The sequence below is a fragment of the Leucoraja erinacea genome, chromosome 10 (assembly GCF_028641065.1).
Source record: "Leucoraja erinacea ecotype New England chromosome 10, Leri_hhj_1, whole genome shotgun sequence".
NCBI classification, from domain to species: domain Eukaryota; kingdom Metazoa; phylum Chordata; class Chondrichthyes; order Rajiformes; family Rajidae; genus Leucoraja; species Leucoraja erinaceus.
In genome coordinates this window covers 42,129,565-42,145,417 of record NC_073386.1, presented here as the reverse complement: position 1 = coordinate 42,145,417, position 15,853 = coordinate 42,129,565, and positions in this window count along the sequence as shown.

Sequence of the window (15,853 nt, the reverse complement as noted above, 5' to 3'; positions counted from 1 at the left end):
TTGTTTGCACACTGGCTCGATGCTGGATACCTGCTGGTCATCGGTTCACTTGTGTACCTTGAGTAAACTTTCACTTCAATGCCAATAACAATGTCAAACATGCAAAGTGCCTGTCTCTTCAAGACTGATCCTTTACAGGTCTTACTGCATAGGGCACTACACTTGCCCTTCAGTGCAGTGTCTGGGGGCTTTAACCACATGTAGCCTGTTACCCCCTGACTCCATTCACAAATACACCATTCACTATCAGTAACAGGGCCCTGTAAATGTTGTTTGTCTTCTAACTCCTCGCTCAGAACTTGCACCCCCCCCCCCCCCCCCCCATTCTTTTCAAGGTAAGAATTCTGAGCTGGTTCTAATTTAAATTCAAGAACTGAATGCTGGAGGTATTTGGGTCAGGCGGTATCTGTTAACCTCAGAATACATTTGCATCAGAGAGCACACTGGCATGCGCAGCCCTGCCTGAACTGGCATCATGCAGCTTGAGACTTCATGAACGTACAGAATCTCTTGCCTAGAGTCGGGGAAATAAAGAACCAGACGACGTGGGTTTATGGTGAAGACAGAAAGATTTCATGGGAAGCTGAGCGGTAACTTTTTTCACACAAAGGGTGGAGGGTGCATGGAACTAGCTGCCAGAGGAGCTAGTTGAGGCACAGACTATTGTGACATTTAAGAAGCATGGATAGGAAAGGTTTAGAGAGATGTGGGACTAGTGTAGATGGGACATGATGGTCGGTGTGAGCAAGTTGGGCAGAAGGGCCTCTTTCCACGCTGTATGACTCGAGGCCCTTGCTTGTTTTCCCCTGTCGAAACAATATCAACATTCCTTTATTGTCCTTTATTTTTTGGTGGAAGGAAGAGAAAGTACATTGAGTAACTTGTTCTTGAATTTCCCTGAGATGCAGGGGCGTTCCCAATGAGCTTGCAGCTCTGTTTCCCATTCCAGAGACAAAAGAGGGGTCGGACCTTGGCTGCAGGAAGCACTCGCCGAAAGGCTGTGACAGGCCTGTCAAGCTGGGTGAAGTGTTTGTTAAGTGGGTTTGGCAGGTTAATAAACGGGAGGGGAAAGAGGGCACTGGAGGAATTCGTGCACAGGCAAGTTGAACCTGACTAAATGACACAACAATTAACAGGAATTTAGCAGCAGGGTGAGAATTGCGTAGCCTGCATTAGTTCCAAGAACTAGCAGGTGTGAAGCAAGGTGTGGGTACTGCTCCAAGCATGTACGCAAGGCTTGCATCTTCCAACAGCCATGGTTTGGGCTGATCTTTTTCACTGGCCAAGGCATACTAGAGGAGAGGCAGCCTTAATATTCACATGCTACAGAGGGGCAGCCTTAAAATGCTCACTCTGCATGGGGGAGTTGGGGTGGTGAGGGTAGCACAATACTGCTGCTGCCTCGAGGTCAGAGACCCAGGCTCAATCCTGACCTCTGGTGCTGTCTGGGGTTTGTATGTTCTCCCTGTGACCACATGGGTTTCCTCCAGGTGCTCAGGTTGCTCCCACACTTCAAAGACAATAGGTTTGTAGGTTTAATGTTTAAGAAGGAACTGCAGATGCTGGAAAATCGAAGGTACACAAAAAAGCTGGAGAAACTCAGCAGGTGCAGCAGCACCTATGGAGCGAAGGAAATGGGCAACGTTTCGGGCCAAAACCCTTCTTCACACTGATGGGGGGGGGGTACGGGGGCAGGGAGAAGAAAGGGAAAAGGAGGTGGAGGCTGGGGGATGGGAGGAGGAAGCCCGAGGTCTGAGAAAGGGAGGACACAGCAAGGGCATACAAAATTGGGAAAATTCAATGTTCATGCCCCCAGGATGCAGACTCCCCAAGCGGAATATGAGGTGCTGTTCCTCCAATTTCCAGTGTTGCTCGCTCTGGCCATGGAGGAGACCCAGGACAGAGAGGTTGGATACGGAGTGGGAGTTGAAGTGCTGAGCCACGGAGAGGTCAGGTTGGTTATTGCGGACCTAGCGGAGGTGTTCGGCGAAACGATCGCCCAACCTCCGCTTGGTCTCACCTGTAGGTTTGTAGGTTAATTGGCTTCTGTAAATTGCCCCTAGTTTGTAGGGCAGAAGTTGGCAACCTTGTTCTGCATAGGGGCCAGGACGCATGTCTGTGAGCGGATGGCGGGCCACATCTATCGCATGTGCACATGGATCCCGCCCCAGATGGCGGGCATAAAATCACGTGTTCACATAGATCCCGCCCCTTCGAGGACGCCACCGGAACACTGGCCAAAGATCATAGATCAGAGCAAGATACCGCATATTTTGCATAGTGGAGTATCAAAGGCTGAGAGATCAGAATCTCCTCTCAGCCGAATTACACTTTATTCACCAAGTATGTTTTGCAATATACGAGGAATTTTATTGGCCACATCAGTCGTACAATTAAAAGCAACAAATCACTCAAAAGCATATTTTAACATGAACATCCACCACAAAGACTCCTACACATTCCTCACTGTGATGGAAGGTGAAATAAAGTTCAAGTCCCTTCCTTTAGTTCTTCCTCGGTTGGGGGCCTCGAGCGCTCCGTTGACGGGACGATCTTGACTCCCGTAGCCGGCAATGATCGGGCCCTCCGCGTCGAGGTGATCAGCTCCCGCATCGGGGGGATGTCAGCTCCCCTGCGATCGAACCTCGCGTCGAGGCTGGTCGAACCTTCCGTGAAGTTGGAGCTTCCCTACTAGCCTCTCCCGAAGACTGCTAGCTTTCGGTGGTAACTCCGCAGGCCGCGGTTGGAGCAATCCCAGGCAAGGGATCAGCTCCGATATTAAGTCCACGCCCCGCGGTGGGGCTCACGACAGTCCGAGAAGGCCTCCAGCTCCATCGATGGAAGGCTGCAGAGCGCGCCGGAGAATGTGATCCGAAAATTAATCACATCTCCGGCAAGGCAAGAATCTGAAAAAAAAGTTTCCCCGATCCCCTCCCCCCTCAAAACAAACCAAAGAACATTAAAAAAGCAGTATTAAAATTCAAGTTAAATCAAATTCTCTCCCCAAGAGTTATCAGGCTATTTCAAATTACTAAACAGAAATATTTTGAATTTGGCGACAAACCACTTAAACTTCTAGCACGTCAGTTGAGAAAAATGGAAAAGGATCATACTATTCAAAAAATTAGATCAGGAAAAGGTGAACTGTTTACACTCCCTAAAGATATTAACGAAAGATTTATACAATTCTATCAAAATGTATATACTGCTAAAATTTCAGTAGAAACAATAAAAATTAAAAAATTCGATCGACAACTAATCTCCCGTCACTTAATGTGGCGGAACGTGAAGAATTAGGAGCACAGATTACAATAAAAGAATTCGAAGAGACTATTAATTCATTGAAGAATGATAAAACGCCAGGCCCAGACGGGTTTAGTAATGAATTTTATACAAAGTTTTATGATTTAATCTCTCCGCGTTTACAAGCCCGTTATATACACGCATTTAAAGAACAGACGTTACCACAAACTTTAGTCGAATCAACTATTACACTGATACCCAAAAAAGATAAAGATCTCGAAGAGCCGGGATCATATAGAGCAATTGACCTGCTAAATACAGATCAGAAAATATTAGCTAAAACCCTGGCAAGAAGACTAAGTAAATACGTTTGTTAATAATTTAATACATTCTGATCAAACTGGGTTTATACCCAAGAGACACTTGTTCAACAACTTGTGACGTCTGTTTAATATAATGTATTCACATAGAACGATAAACAAAGACTTATCAATTATTTCATTAGATGCAGAAAAAGCATTTGACCAAGTAGAATGGAAATATCTTTTTTTCATTATTGCAAAAATTTCAATTGGGAGAAAACTTTATTTCATGGATAAAGTTGCTATATCACAACCTGACTGCCAGAATACTGACTAATCAAATACTCTCACCTAAATTTCAGCTATCCAGGGACAATAGACGGGTGTGCATTATCACCTCTGTTATTTACCCTTGCGATTGAACCTATAGCAGTAAGTATAAGAGTACATCCGATTATTCATGGCCATAATACTAAATATTCTAACAATAAAATATCATTATATGCAGATGATGTACTACTATATATCACCAATTCCCAAGTTAGTATTCCAAACATACTAAATCTTATAGAGGAATTTGGTTCCTTTTCAGGATATAGAATAAACTGGAACAAAGGTGAAATTATATCAATAAAGCCTCAAGATCTGACATCATCTAAAATTTCCTTTTAGAATTGCTACGGAAAAATTTAAATATCTTGGAGTCTATGTAACTAGAAAATATACTTCTCTATTTCAAGCAAACTTTCCACCATTAATTGCCAAACTAAATGCCCTCATTCAATTTTGGAAAATGCTTCCGATTTCCCTCATAGGCAGAATAAATGCCATAAAGATGATCTTCCTTCCACAAATCCTGTACCTATTTCATTCAAACCCGATTTATCTCCCTAAAATTAAAAACCTTGATTCAGTGATCACAAACTTTATTTGGGATTATAAAACACACAGAATCTATAAACGAAATCTATGTAAACCCAAAGAAACTGGTGGATTGGCTCTCCCTAATTTTTTGTACTATTACTGGGCAACAAATATTAAAAACTTAATCTATTGGATGGACTACACATGCCAACAGGTAAACTGGTTAATAATGGAGAGAGAAGATTGTTCACCTTTTAATATAGGAGCGATTCTTCTCTCTCCAATAAATCTGAAGAAAACAGTATATGAGAAAAATCCAATTATCCATAGTACCTTACGAATCTGGAAACAAGTGAAGTCAACCCTTAAACTGAGAAATTTATCTTTTCTCTCACCAATCGCCAATAATCCCTCGTTTAAGCCGTCTATTTTAGACAAGGCGTTCACACACTGGGAAAGATTAGGAATTAAAAAATTGGGTGATCTTTATGAGATGGGAACTTTTCTCGCATTTCAAGAATTACAGTCGAAATATCATCTGAAAGGTAGCCAATACTTCAGATATCTTCAAATATGAGACTATTTGAAATCATATACCCAAGACTCAATGGTTCCAGACATACTAGACGAATGCATAAATAGAAACTCGGATTCAAATAAGTTAATATCGTTCCTTTATAATACCCTTTTAAATACACAAACCCCACCATCGGAAGTAATTAGATGAGCTTGGGAAGATGAACTCGGCCTAACAATTTAAAAGATAGATGGGAGGAAAGTTTTCTATATATACACAACTGTTCTCTTAACGTTAGGCATTCACTAATACAATTTAAAATACTGCACAGACTTTATTATTCAAAGTCTAAACTAAATTAGATCTACCCAAATGTTTCTCCTATTTGTGATAAATATCTCCTTCAGGAAGCAACCATAACCCATTCTTTTGCCTCTTGCATAAAGTTACATCATTTCTGGAGGGGAATTTTTGAAATCTTTTCTAAAATACTTAAAATAAAATTGGACCCCGACACAGAATTGATCACTCTAGGTACGTCAGAAGCCTGTTCTGAGCTAGCATTATTTCAAAGACGTTTCCTTAATTGTGGCCTGATAACGGCGAAAAAACGAACACTTAAATTTTGGAAACACACATCAGTCCCCACTGTCAAGATGTGGATTACAAACATGTCCGAGACACTACATTTGGAAAATATTAGGCTTGTCTTGGCAGAAAAAACAGATCCATTTTTAAGACATGGATACCCTTTTGAATAGAATAGAATAGAATAGAATAGAATACGTTTTATTGTCATTGCAGAGCAACTGTACAACAACATTTCAGTGCATCTCCTTCAGTGTTATACAATAAATGGCACAGGATAAAATATTTAAAAGAACAAAATCACAATCAACCCTTAACTCTCACATTTATCGGCAAGATCAATGAATAAAATAAGTAAATATATAGTAGAAATATTGCACATTATATTGCACACTCCAACAGACAAATTTTTATATTGCACCACGAATAGTGTTGTGTTGCCCGCAGTGTTATCTATCTGAGTTTAGTTCTTTAATGGCACATGGGTAGAACTGTTAATTAGTCTACAAGTGCGGGCCTTCAGAGACCTGTATCGCCTCCCAGAGGGCAGCAGAGTGAAAAGGTGGTTGGCAGGGTGGGATGAGTCCTGTTTGATGTTTGTGGCCCGACGGAAACATCGGGCCCTGCAAATGTCTTCCAGGGAGGGTAGTTGAGCGTTTGTGATGCTCTGTGCTGTTTTAATAACTCTCTGTAGTGCCTTCCTTTCAGCCACAGTGCAGCTAGCAAACCACACCAGGATGCCATAACCACACGGGATGCTTTCCATGGTGCACCGGTAGAAGGGCAGCAACAGCTGCTGTGAGACGTTTGCTCTCCGCAGAGTCCTCAGGAAATCTTTACCGAATTGGTACAAGGATAGTATGGTGCAACACAACTTTGGATTTAAATCCAACTAAGGGTTGGGTGAGGTGGGTGGGGGGACGAGAGGCAAGTATATCTCCACTTTTATCTTTTTTTTCCTTTTTTATTTTCCTTCTCCTCTCTTACATCTTTGTCCACTCTTTGACCACACTACTTTGGTGGTCTAGGGGTCCTATCTTTTCACCTTTCACTTTTTCTCTTTCTTGGTCTTTCTCTTTTCTTTTCCCTTATTTTCAAGTTAAAAGGTTAAAATTGAAGCTGTACATTAATTGTATAATTTTATATGCCGAATGTTTTAATCTTGTACAATTGCTCCTAATAAAAATATATATTTTTTAAATTAAAATAATTTTTTTTTTTTAAAAAGAACATTAAAACAAACTTTTAACACACTAAAAAATAGCAAAAAGAATAGAAAGACAAACAGACTGCCGGCAGGGCAGCCATCGCCCCTGATGTGGTTCAAAATCATCGCGGGCAGAGGGATTAAGGCGAAACGGGTTGCACCAGAGTCTGGGCTGTTTGATCTAATGTTTTGATTTCATTCCACTTTATTTTTCTTTTCACTGTTGTACAATTTATGTAGAAGGAGCGTTAATCGTGTTTTTTATATGTGATTTGGTTAGCATCTGAACTGAAACAGGTTACGGGAGATACATAAACAATTGTAGTAAATTGGCGGCTCGTACAGAAAGCATATTGACAGCAGACACTCCACCTCTCCCACCCCACCATCAGTCCAAACAAATTATATAATTCCATACAACGCCTCCACGGGTCTATATTCCACAGAGATACAAAGAATACTTGCGAATAGACACAAAATGCTGGGGACAGGCAGCGACTCTGGAGAGAAGGAATGGGTGACGTTTCTGGCAGCTTCTCTATTGCGGCTGCCAGCGCAGGCATCCTTGCGTCACCGCACCTGGGCGCCGCGGCCTCGGGAGGTACTGGAGATAACGGATGTCTGCGGGCCGGATCATTACAGGAAGAAAAATACGCCTGCGTGCCGGATGATTTTGGGTTACGGGCCGCATTCGGCCCAGGGGCCGTAGGTTGCCGACCCCTGGTGTAGGGAATGGTTGCGGAATTGGGATAAAGAACTAGTGTAGGTGTGATCGATGTTTGGCATGGACTATGTGGGCCTTCTGCACACTGTACAGAGGGAAGGAGGCAGTCCTCGACAGCTAACCTTGCAGCACACCCTCCAGAGCTAGACACTTCCCTATCGGATGACCTTTACTTGATGCAAAGGGCATATTTGTTTTAATTACATAAACCATATCAAATGCACACAGGTGAGTTTTTGCATAAATGGAATGCATTATGTTTGCCTGTTGTGAAGTTTGTCAGGAAAGGTGACACTCATCGGGGAACAGCAGATACACTAAGGGCATTGGTAACAAAACCGACAGCACTTACCTATGTGTGCAAAGCCGTGTGTTATCCAGCAAGCTGAGAAGGTTCAGTTTCCACTTGTTAAACTGGAAGTTTGGGGGAGCACTTGTGGAAGTAATAAAAATATGAGAAGCAAAGCAGCACAGTGGCACAGTGGTAGAGTTGCTGCCTAATGGCACCAGAGAACTGGGTCCCATCCTGTGTACGGGTGCTGTCTGTACGGAGTTTGTATGTTCTCCCCATGACCTGCGTGGGTTTTCTCCAGGTGCTCTGGTTTCATCCCACATTCCAAAAACGTACGGGTTTGTAGGCTAACAGGCTTGGTAAAAGTGTAAATTGTCCCAAGTGTGTGTAGGATTGTGTTAGTGTGCGGGGATCGCTGGTGGACCCAGGCCCGGGGGCCGAAGGGCCTGTTTCTGCGCTGTATCTCAAAACTAAAGAGAGGGTAGACAGAACATCTCTCAGGGTGGAAAAGTCAAAGATTAGAGAGCATAGCTATAAGATGAGAAGGGTAAAATAAATAAATGGATGGAGCAAGTTTGTTTTACACAGAATAGTGGAGGCTGGAATACACTGTCAGGGATGGTGGGTGGAGACAGATAGGATAGTGGTGTTTCAGAGGCTTTCAGGTGGGCACATGGATATGCAGGGAATGGAGGGATATGGATCAAGTGCAGGTAGAGATTAGTTTATCTTGGCGTCATGTTCTGCACGTACATTGGGGGCAGAAGGGCCTGTCCCTGTGCTATAATGTCCTATGTTCTAATTAAGTTCCTGATGCAGAAAGATTAACTATGGGCAAGGAACTACAGCAATTCAGTGAGCTGCAACATATCCCCTCACTGCACTGAAATGAGAGAGTAACTGAGCCCCAGGTCACACCTGCACCAGTCTGGCCAGGCTGAAACCCTAAGTTCATGATACAGGAGCAGAATTAGGCCATTCGACCCATCGCCTCCTCTGCCATTCAATCTATCTTTCCCTCTCAACCCCTTTCTCCTGCCTTCACCCCAAAACTGGCTGCACTATGAGCTGTGGTTTGGGTCTATGGCCCTCTGCTGTGGCCAGCCGCTGGATGGAACCAGCCTGGGAGAGATGCGTCGGGTCACTGGGATCGCCACCACCACCGAAAACTGCCGCCGACCTGCAGCAAACTCAGCCCCATCGGCCACCGGAGCAGGAAGCTGCAGCCAGTGTGGAGGTGTGAGGGGGGGGGGGGGGGGGGGGGGGGTAGGTAACAAGTGCCACAGCCCTCACATTGCTTCAGCTCCTGTCCTGGGACGTCGGGGCAATGTCAAAGCCATGCGGAGTGGGCTGGGGGTTAACGGTCCCAACTGCATTACCCTAGCACAGGGTCACAGTGTACAGTTTAGGAATATTTGTTTAGATAATTGGGTGATTTTGTAATACGCTGGTGGGTATGTTTGGTCATCAGTCTGAAGAAGGGTCTCGACCCAAAACGTCACCCATTCCTTCTCTCCAGACATGCTGCCTGTCCCGCTGAGTTATTCCATTATTTTAAGTCTATCTTCGATTTAAACCAGCATCTGCAGTTCTTTCCCACACATTTGTTTGGTATTGTATATATTATGGCAATAATTGATTACATTTATTTTTGTTATAAATATATATATTTTTTTCAAAGCACAGGGTCACAGCCTCGGCACGGTGGATGGGCAGTGATTCCCAGCGGAGAGACCTCCACAGGGAACATAGTGAAGATTAGTTTAGTTTAGAGATACAGCATGGAAACATGCCCCCGAGTCTACGCTGACCAGCAATCAACCATACACGAGTTATATCCTACACTAACCTGCACGTCTGTGATGTGGGAGGAAACCAGAGATCCTGGAAAAACCCCACGCGGTCACGGGGAGAACGTACAAACTCCATTCAGACAATACACGTGGTTAGGATTGAACCCTGGTCTCTGGTGCTGTGAGGCAGCAACTCTACCGCTGTGCCACCCTCGAGACCCCCATACTGAGTTCAGAGCCTCCCATTCCTATAGAGATAACCCCCACACTAAACAGTGTCCCTCCCATTGAAGCATTGAGGACCAGAGGGGGCACAGCCTCAGAGAACGGGCTGGGATGTTTCTGACTGAGATGAGAAGAAAGGTCTTCACTCAGGGGCTGGTGAATCTGTGAATCCTCTACCCAAGAGCACAGTGGAGACTGCGGCACTAGTTCATTCAATGCAAGTGGGGTCACTAGTTCCTTCAATGCAAGTCGGTTCCCTAGCTCATTCAATGCAAGTGGGGCACTAGCTCATTCAATGCAAGTGGGGTCACTAGTTCATTCAATGCAAGTGGGGTCACTAGTTCCTTCAATGCAAGTCGGGTCACTAGTTCATTCAATGCAAGTGGGGTCACTAGCTCATTCAATGCAAGTGAGGTCATTCAATGCAAGCATTGATACGTTTCTGGGGGTTAAAGGAAGTGAAGGACAATGGAGGGAAATGGCCGTAGGTTAGCCATGATGGTGACAAATAGGCCAAAGGATGGCAGGGCAGAATGGCCTCTCCTACTATTTTGTGACAGTCTGGACACAATGCGTGTTACTTGCAGATGCTGGAGAGCTGATGCTGTTGGTGAGCAGAGATTTCAGAGAGCAGGGTGGTAATGGTGGTGTGTGTACACATTGGTGATAAGGCCCGCCCTTGTGACTCACATGACTTTAACTTTGTGTTCTCCTGATGCTAAAATAAACAGGCAGCAGTGGTGCCAAGGAGACTGTTCTGAAGGAGAGTCACCAACCTTGAAACTGTCCCCCAGCCAGCGATGGTCCCGGCAACTTGCCCATGCCGCGGGGGGCCGGCAATGGCCGATGCCGCCTGCCGACCAGCTCTGCCCTCTCACGGGAACAGGACGGGCATGGACTGCATTTCCTCACCCTCCTGGAGAGAGAGAAAGCCAAGATTCAAGAAACCAGTGCCCAGGTCAGATAAGAGGACTCATGTTGTGACAGGGGGCTAAGTCGATAGTGTGGCTTGAATGGCCTTGCCTCACAATGACCAGCTGTGATTTGGTGATTCTAGGAGCAGAATTAGGCAATATGGCCCAACAAGTCTAGTCCACCATTCAATCATGGCTGATCTATCCTTCCCTCTTAAAAACCCCCTTCTCCATAACCCCTGACATCTGTACTAGTCAAGAATCAGTCGACCTCTGCCTTAAAAATATCCATTGACGGCCTCCGCAGCCCTCTGGCAATTAATTCCCCAGATTCACTAACTTCTGACTAAAGAAATTCCTCCTCATCTCCTTTCTAAAGGTACATACGTGTTCTGAGGCTATGGCTCCTGGTCCTAGACTCTCCCACTAGTGGAAACATCCTCTCCACATCCGCTCTATCTGGGCCTTTCACTAAGTGCTTGAAAGGCCAAATAGACATTTAACAAGCAGAATAGCCAACTGAAGAAGGAGACACAACGGACTGGAATTTGGAGCAAAAGACAAACTGCTGTAGGAATTGTGATGGTTGAGCAGCATCTGTGGAGTTCTGGAGACACAAGAGGCTGCAGATGTTGGAGTCTGTACAGGGGTGGCACAGAGGTGCAGCGGTAGAGTTGCTGCCTTATAGCACCAGAGACACAGGTTCGATCCTGACCTTGGGTGCTGTCTGTGTGGAGTTTTCTGTATGTTCTCCCTGTGACTGCGTGGGTTTTCTCAGGGTGCTCCAGTTTTCTCACACATTCCGTGCAGGTTTGTAGATTATTTGGCTTCTAGTGTTGTCCCTAATGTGTCGTATAGAACCAGTGTACAGGTGATCGCTGGTCATTGTAGACTCGGTGGGCCAAAGGGCCTGTTTCCACGTTAATGGTTACTCCCATCTTCTTCCATAGACTCATTCAACACATTCAACAGCTGGCAGAGCTACTGCCTCACAGCGCCAAAGACCTGAGGTTGATGCTGACCTCGGGTGCTGTCCGTGTGGAGTTTGCATGTTCTTCCATGGCTATCGCCTGGGTGCTCCTGTTTCAGAAGTTTACAAGTCATTGGAGCAGGATTAAGCCATTCAGCCCATCGAGTCTACTCCGCCATTCAATCCTAGCTTATCTATCTTTTCCTCTCAACCCCATTCCCCTGCATTCACCCCCCCGTAACCTTAGCTGATCAATGAATTCACCACTCTCTCCCTCATTCCAAAGACGTGAACTTGGCAACGTGTATCCTGGAGATTTTAAGGAGGTGACTGTAGATGCACAGGAAAACGTGTTCCAAAGCGCCATGGATTGCAGAAAAAAATGAGGAACGGAGAGAATGCAAGGAATTGCTTTAACCAGGTATTGATCACAGGAAAATGCTGAATTTATCACTAAAGAAGTAGTAACAGGATGTAATTTTTTTTTAAAGTAGTAACAGGAACTGAACTAGTCGTCATAGGGCTGGACAGAGCCAACATGGGTTTGAAAAGGATTAGCTTACTGATTTGTTAATAAAACAAACACTCCTAAAGAGATTTAGGTGTACATTCCATGGTGACTACGTTATCTAATTAGCCAAGCACCCTGCCCACCATTAGACGTATTTAGAGCAAAGTTTCCGCATGGGAAATCATAATTAAAAAATCAAGCTTTGTTTTCGATGTTGTAACCAGCAGAGCAGATTAGGGGGAACAAATTCATGTGGTGTATTTGGACTTTCAGAGTTTAGTTTAGTTTAGAGATACAGCGTGGAAACAGGCCTTTCGGTCCACGCCGACCAGCGATCACCCGTACACTAGCTCTATCCTACATACACTAAGGGGCAATCTACAGAAGCCAATTTACACAAAACCTGCTCGCCTTTGGAGTGTGTGAGGAACACCTGAAGAAAACCCACGTGGTCACGGGGAGAACGTGCAAATTCTGTACAGACAGCACGCGTAGTCAGGATCGAACCCGTGTCTCTGGCGCTATGAGGCAGCAACTCTACCGCTGTGCCACGGTGCCGACCTCGATAAGGAGCCACATATGATGCAAAATGTTTAATAACAAGGGCAATATAAAAAAAATAGAAAACGTTGGAAACACTCAGACAGTCAGGCATCATTTGTGCAGAGAGAAAAGGAGAGAGACAGAGAGAGAAGGAGTAAACATTTATGGTGTGGGGAAAAAAACATAATTTTCAGTAGCAAAGAAGGTGGAGAAAGGATACGTAGGTACAAACTGCAGATGCTGCTCCATCAGTCTGAAGAAGGGTCTCGACCCAAAACATCACCCATTCCTTCTCTCCAGCGATGCCGCCTGTCCCGCTGAGTTACTCCAGCGTTTTGTGCATTTGTGCAGAAGGGATATGTATGTGGAACAAAGGAAATATCTGTGATGGGGTGAGACCAGGTGCCTTAATATAGCAGTAGGAAACTGATTAGACCTCCAGTATTTGTGTGTAGGAAGGAACTGCAGATGCTGGTTTATAAGCACAAAGTGCTGGAGTAACTCAGCGGGTCAGGCAGTATCTCTGGAGAAAAGGGACAGGTGACGTTTCGGGACAAGACCCTTCTTCAGACTGAAAGTAAAGGGTGGGTAACTGGAGGTAGGAAAAGGCGAGAACAAAGCAGGATAGGCAACAGATGACCAAGGAAGGGTGGAGCCCATTGTTGGCTGGGGAAGAGGTGATAACGAACGGATACAGGATTTGAACAGTGGGACTAGTAGGATGACCAGGGTGCGGGTGGGGTGGGGGTTACTTGAAATTAGACAAATCAACGTTAATGCTGATAAATGTGAGGTGCTACACCTTGGCAGGACAAATCAAAATAGGACGTACATGGTAAATGGTAGGGAATTGGAGAATACAGTTGAACAGAGGGATCTGGGAATAACCATGCATAGTTCCTTGAAGGTGGAATCTCATATAGATAGGGTGGTAAAGAAAGCTTTTGGTATGCTAGCCTTTATAAATCAGAGCATTGAGTATAGAAGCTGAGATGTAATGTTAAAATTGTACAAGGCATTGGTGAGACCAAATCTGGAGTATGGTGTACAATTTTGGTCGCCCAATTATAGGAAGGATGTCAACAAAATAGAGAGAGTACAGAGGAGATTTACTAGAATGTTGCCTGGGTTTCAACAACTAAGTTACAGAGATAGGTTGAATAAGTTAGGTCTTTATTCTCTGGAGCGCAGAAGGTTAAGGGGGGACTTGATAGAGGTCTTTAAAATGATGAGAGCGATAGACAGAGTTGATGTGGACAAGCTTTTCCCTTTGAGAATAGGGAAGATTCAAACAAGAGGACATGACTTCAGAATTAAGGGATAGAAATTTAGGGGTAATATGAGGGGGAACTTCTTTACTCAGAGAGTGGTAGCGGTGTGGAATGAGCTTCCAGTGGAAGTGGTGGAGGCAGGTTCATTGGTATCATTTAAAAATAAATTGGATAGGCATTATGGATGAGAAGGGAATGGAGGGTTATGGTATGAGTGCAGGCAGGTGGGACTAAGGGAAAAAAAGTTGTTCGGCACGGACCTGTAGGGCCGAGATGGCCTGTTTCCGTGCTGTAATTGTTATATGGTTATATGGTTAATACCGCTGGGCTATAAGCTGCCAATGTTAAATATGAGGAGCTGTTCCTCCAATTTGCGTGTGGCCTCACTCTGACAGTGGAGGAGGCCCAGGACAGAAAGGTCAGTGTGGGAGTGAGAAGGGAAATTAAAATGTTTGGTAACTGGGAGTTCACATAGGCCAAGGCAGACTGAGCCTACAGTAAGTAGTTCAGTGAATTTGTCTGTGTGTGTTACTAATGGCAATCTATCTTTCCCTCTCAACTGCATTCTCCTGCCTTCTCCCCATAACCTCTGACATTCTTAGTAATCAAGAATCTATCAATCTCTGCCTTAAAAATTCCCATTGACGGCCTCCAGCGCCTTTTGTGGCAATGAGGTCCACAGATTCACCACCCTCTGACTAAAGAGGTTCCTCCTCATCTCCTTCCTAGTGGTACGTCCTTTTATTCTGAAGCTGTGGCCTCTGAACCTACAAACTCGCACCTCTTTGGGATGTGGGAGGAAACCGGAGCACCCGGAGAAATCCCACACGGTAACTGGGAAAACGTGCAAACTGCACACGGAGAGCACCCGAGATCAGGATTGAACCCGGGTCTCTGGCGCTGTAAGGCAGCAGCTCTACTGCTGCATAGCACCTTGCTGCCTGAATCACAAATCTATAGTTCGTAATCCAGGAGGGCAGGAGGGATGTTTCATGGGGGAGCTGCTGGTAGCTGTGTTTACCAGGGCCCGTACCTTGGGGGTTAAAACAAGGGCCGCGCTGTTATTAAGCAGCTGGATTTCTACAAACGTTGGGACTTCAGTGGAGGAATCCCAAGCTGCCTGTTGGCACCATGGCAACAGGCTCCAACCCAACAAACATGCTGTTTGCGGGGACGGTGAGCTGTGCTCCACTAACACTAGTGTCAGTGAGGCATTGAGTGAGGCAGGGCAGGGAACCTGGGGCATGGCCTTGCTCCACAATGGCCGCTCCCCTAGCCCACCTGCCCCAGTGTTTACTGAACGGCCAACCCAGGCTCCTGATGAGGAACGCTGGCTCCATCTCCATCACTCTGACTGTCTGTCATAATCAGAGAGCCAGAGAGACACAGCATGGAAACAGGCCCTTCGGCCCATTTTGCCCACACCGGCCAACATGTCCCATCTACACTAGTCCCACCTGCCCGCATTTGGCCCATGTCCCTCCAAACCTATCATATCCATGTACCCGTCTAAATGTTTCTTAAACTGTAAACTAAAATAAATTAAAAGTTGCCTCATCTTCATCCACCAGCAGCTTGTTTCATATACCCACCATCCTTACTTTGAATAAGTTACCCGTCAGGTTCCTATTAAATCTTTCCCCCCTCACATTAAACCTATGTCCTCTGGTTCTCGAATCCCCTACTCTGGGCAAGAGACATTTCTACCCGATCTATTCCTCACATGATTTTATACATCTCCATAAGATCACCCATCATCCTCCTGCGCTCTAAGGAATAGTGACCCAGCCTGCTCAGCCTCATAAACCTTCTCCACACCCATTCAAGCTTGTTTTCGTTTTGTATCGTAGGGGCGACGTCAGGCAGAGGCATAGTGATGCAGTAGCACT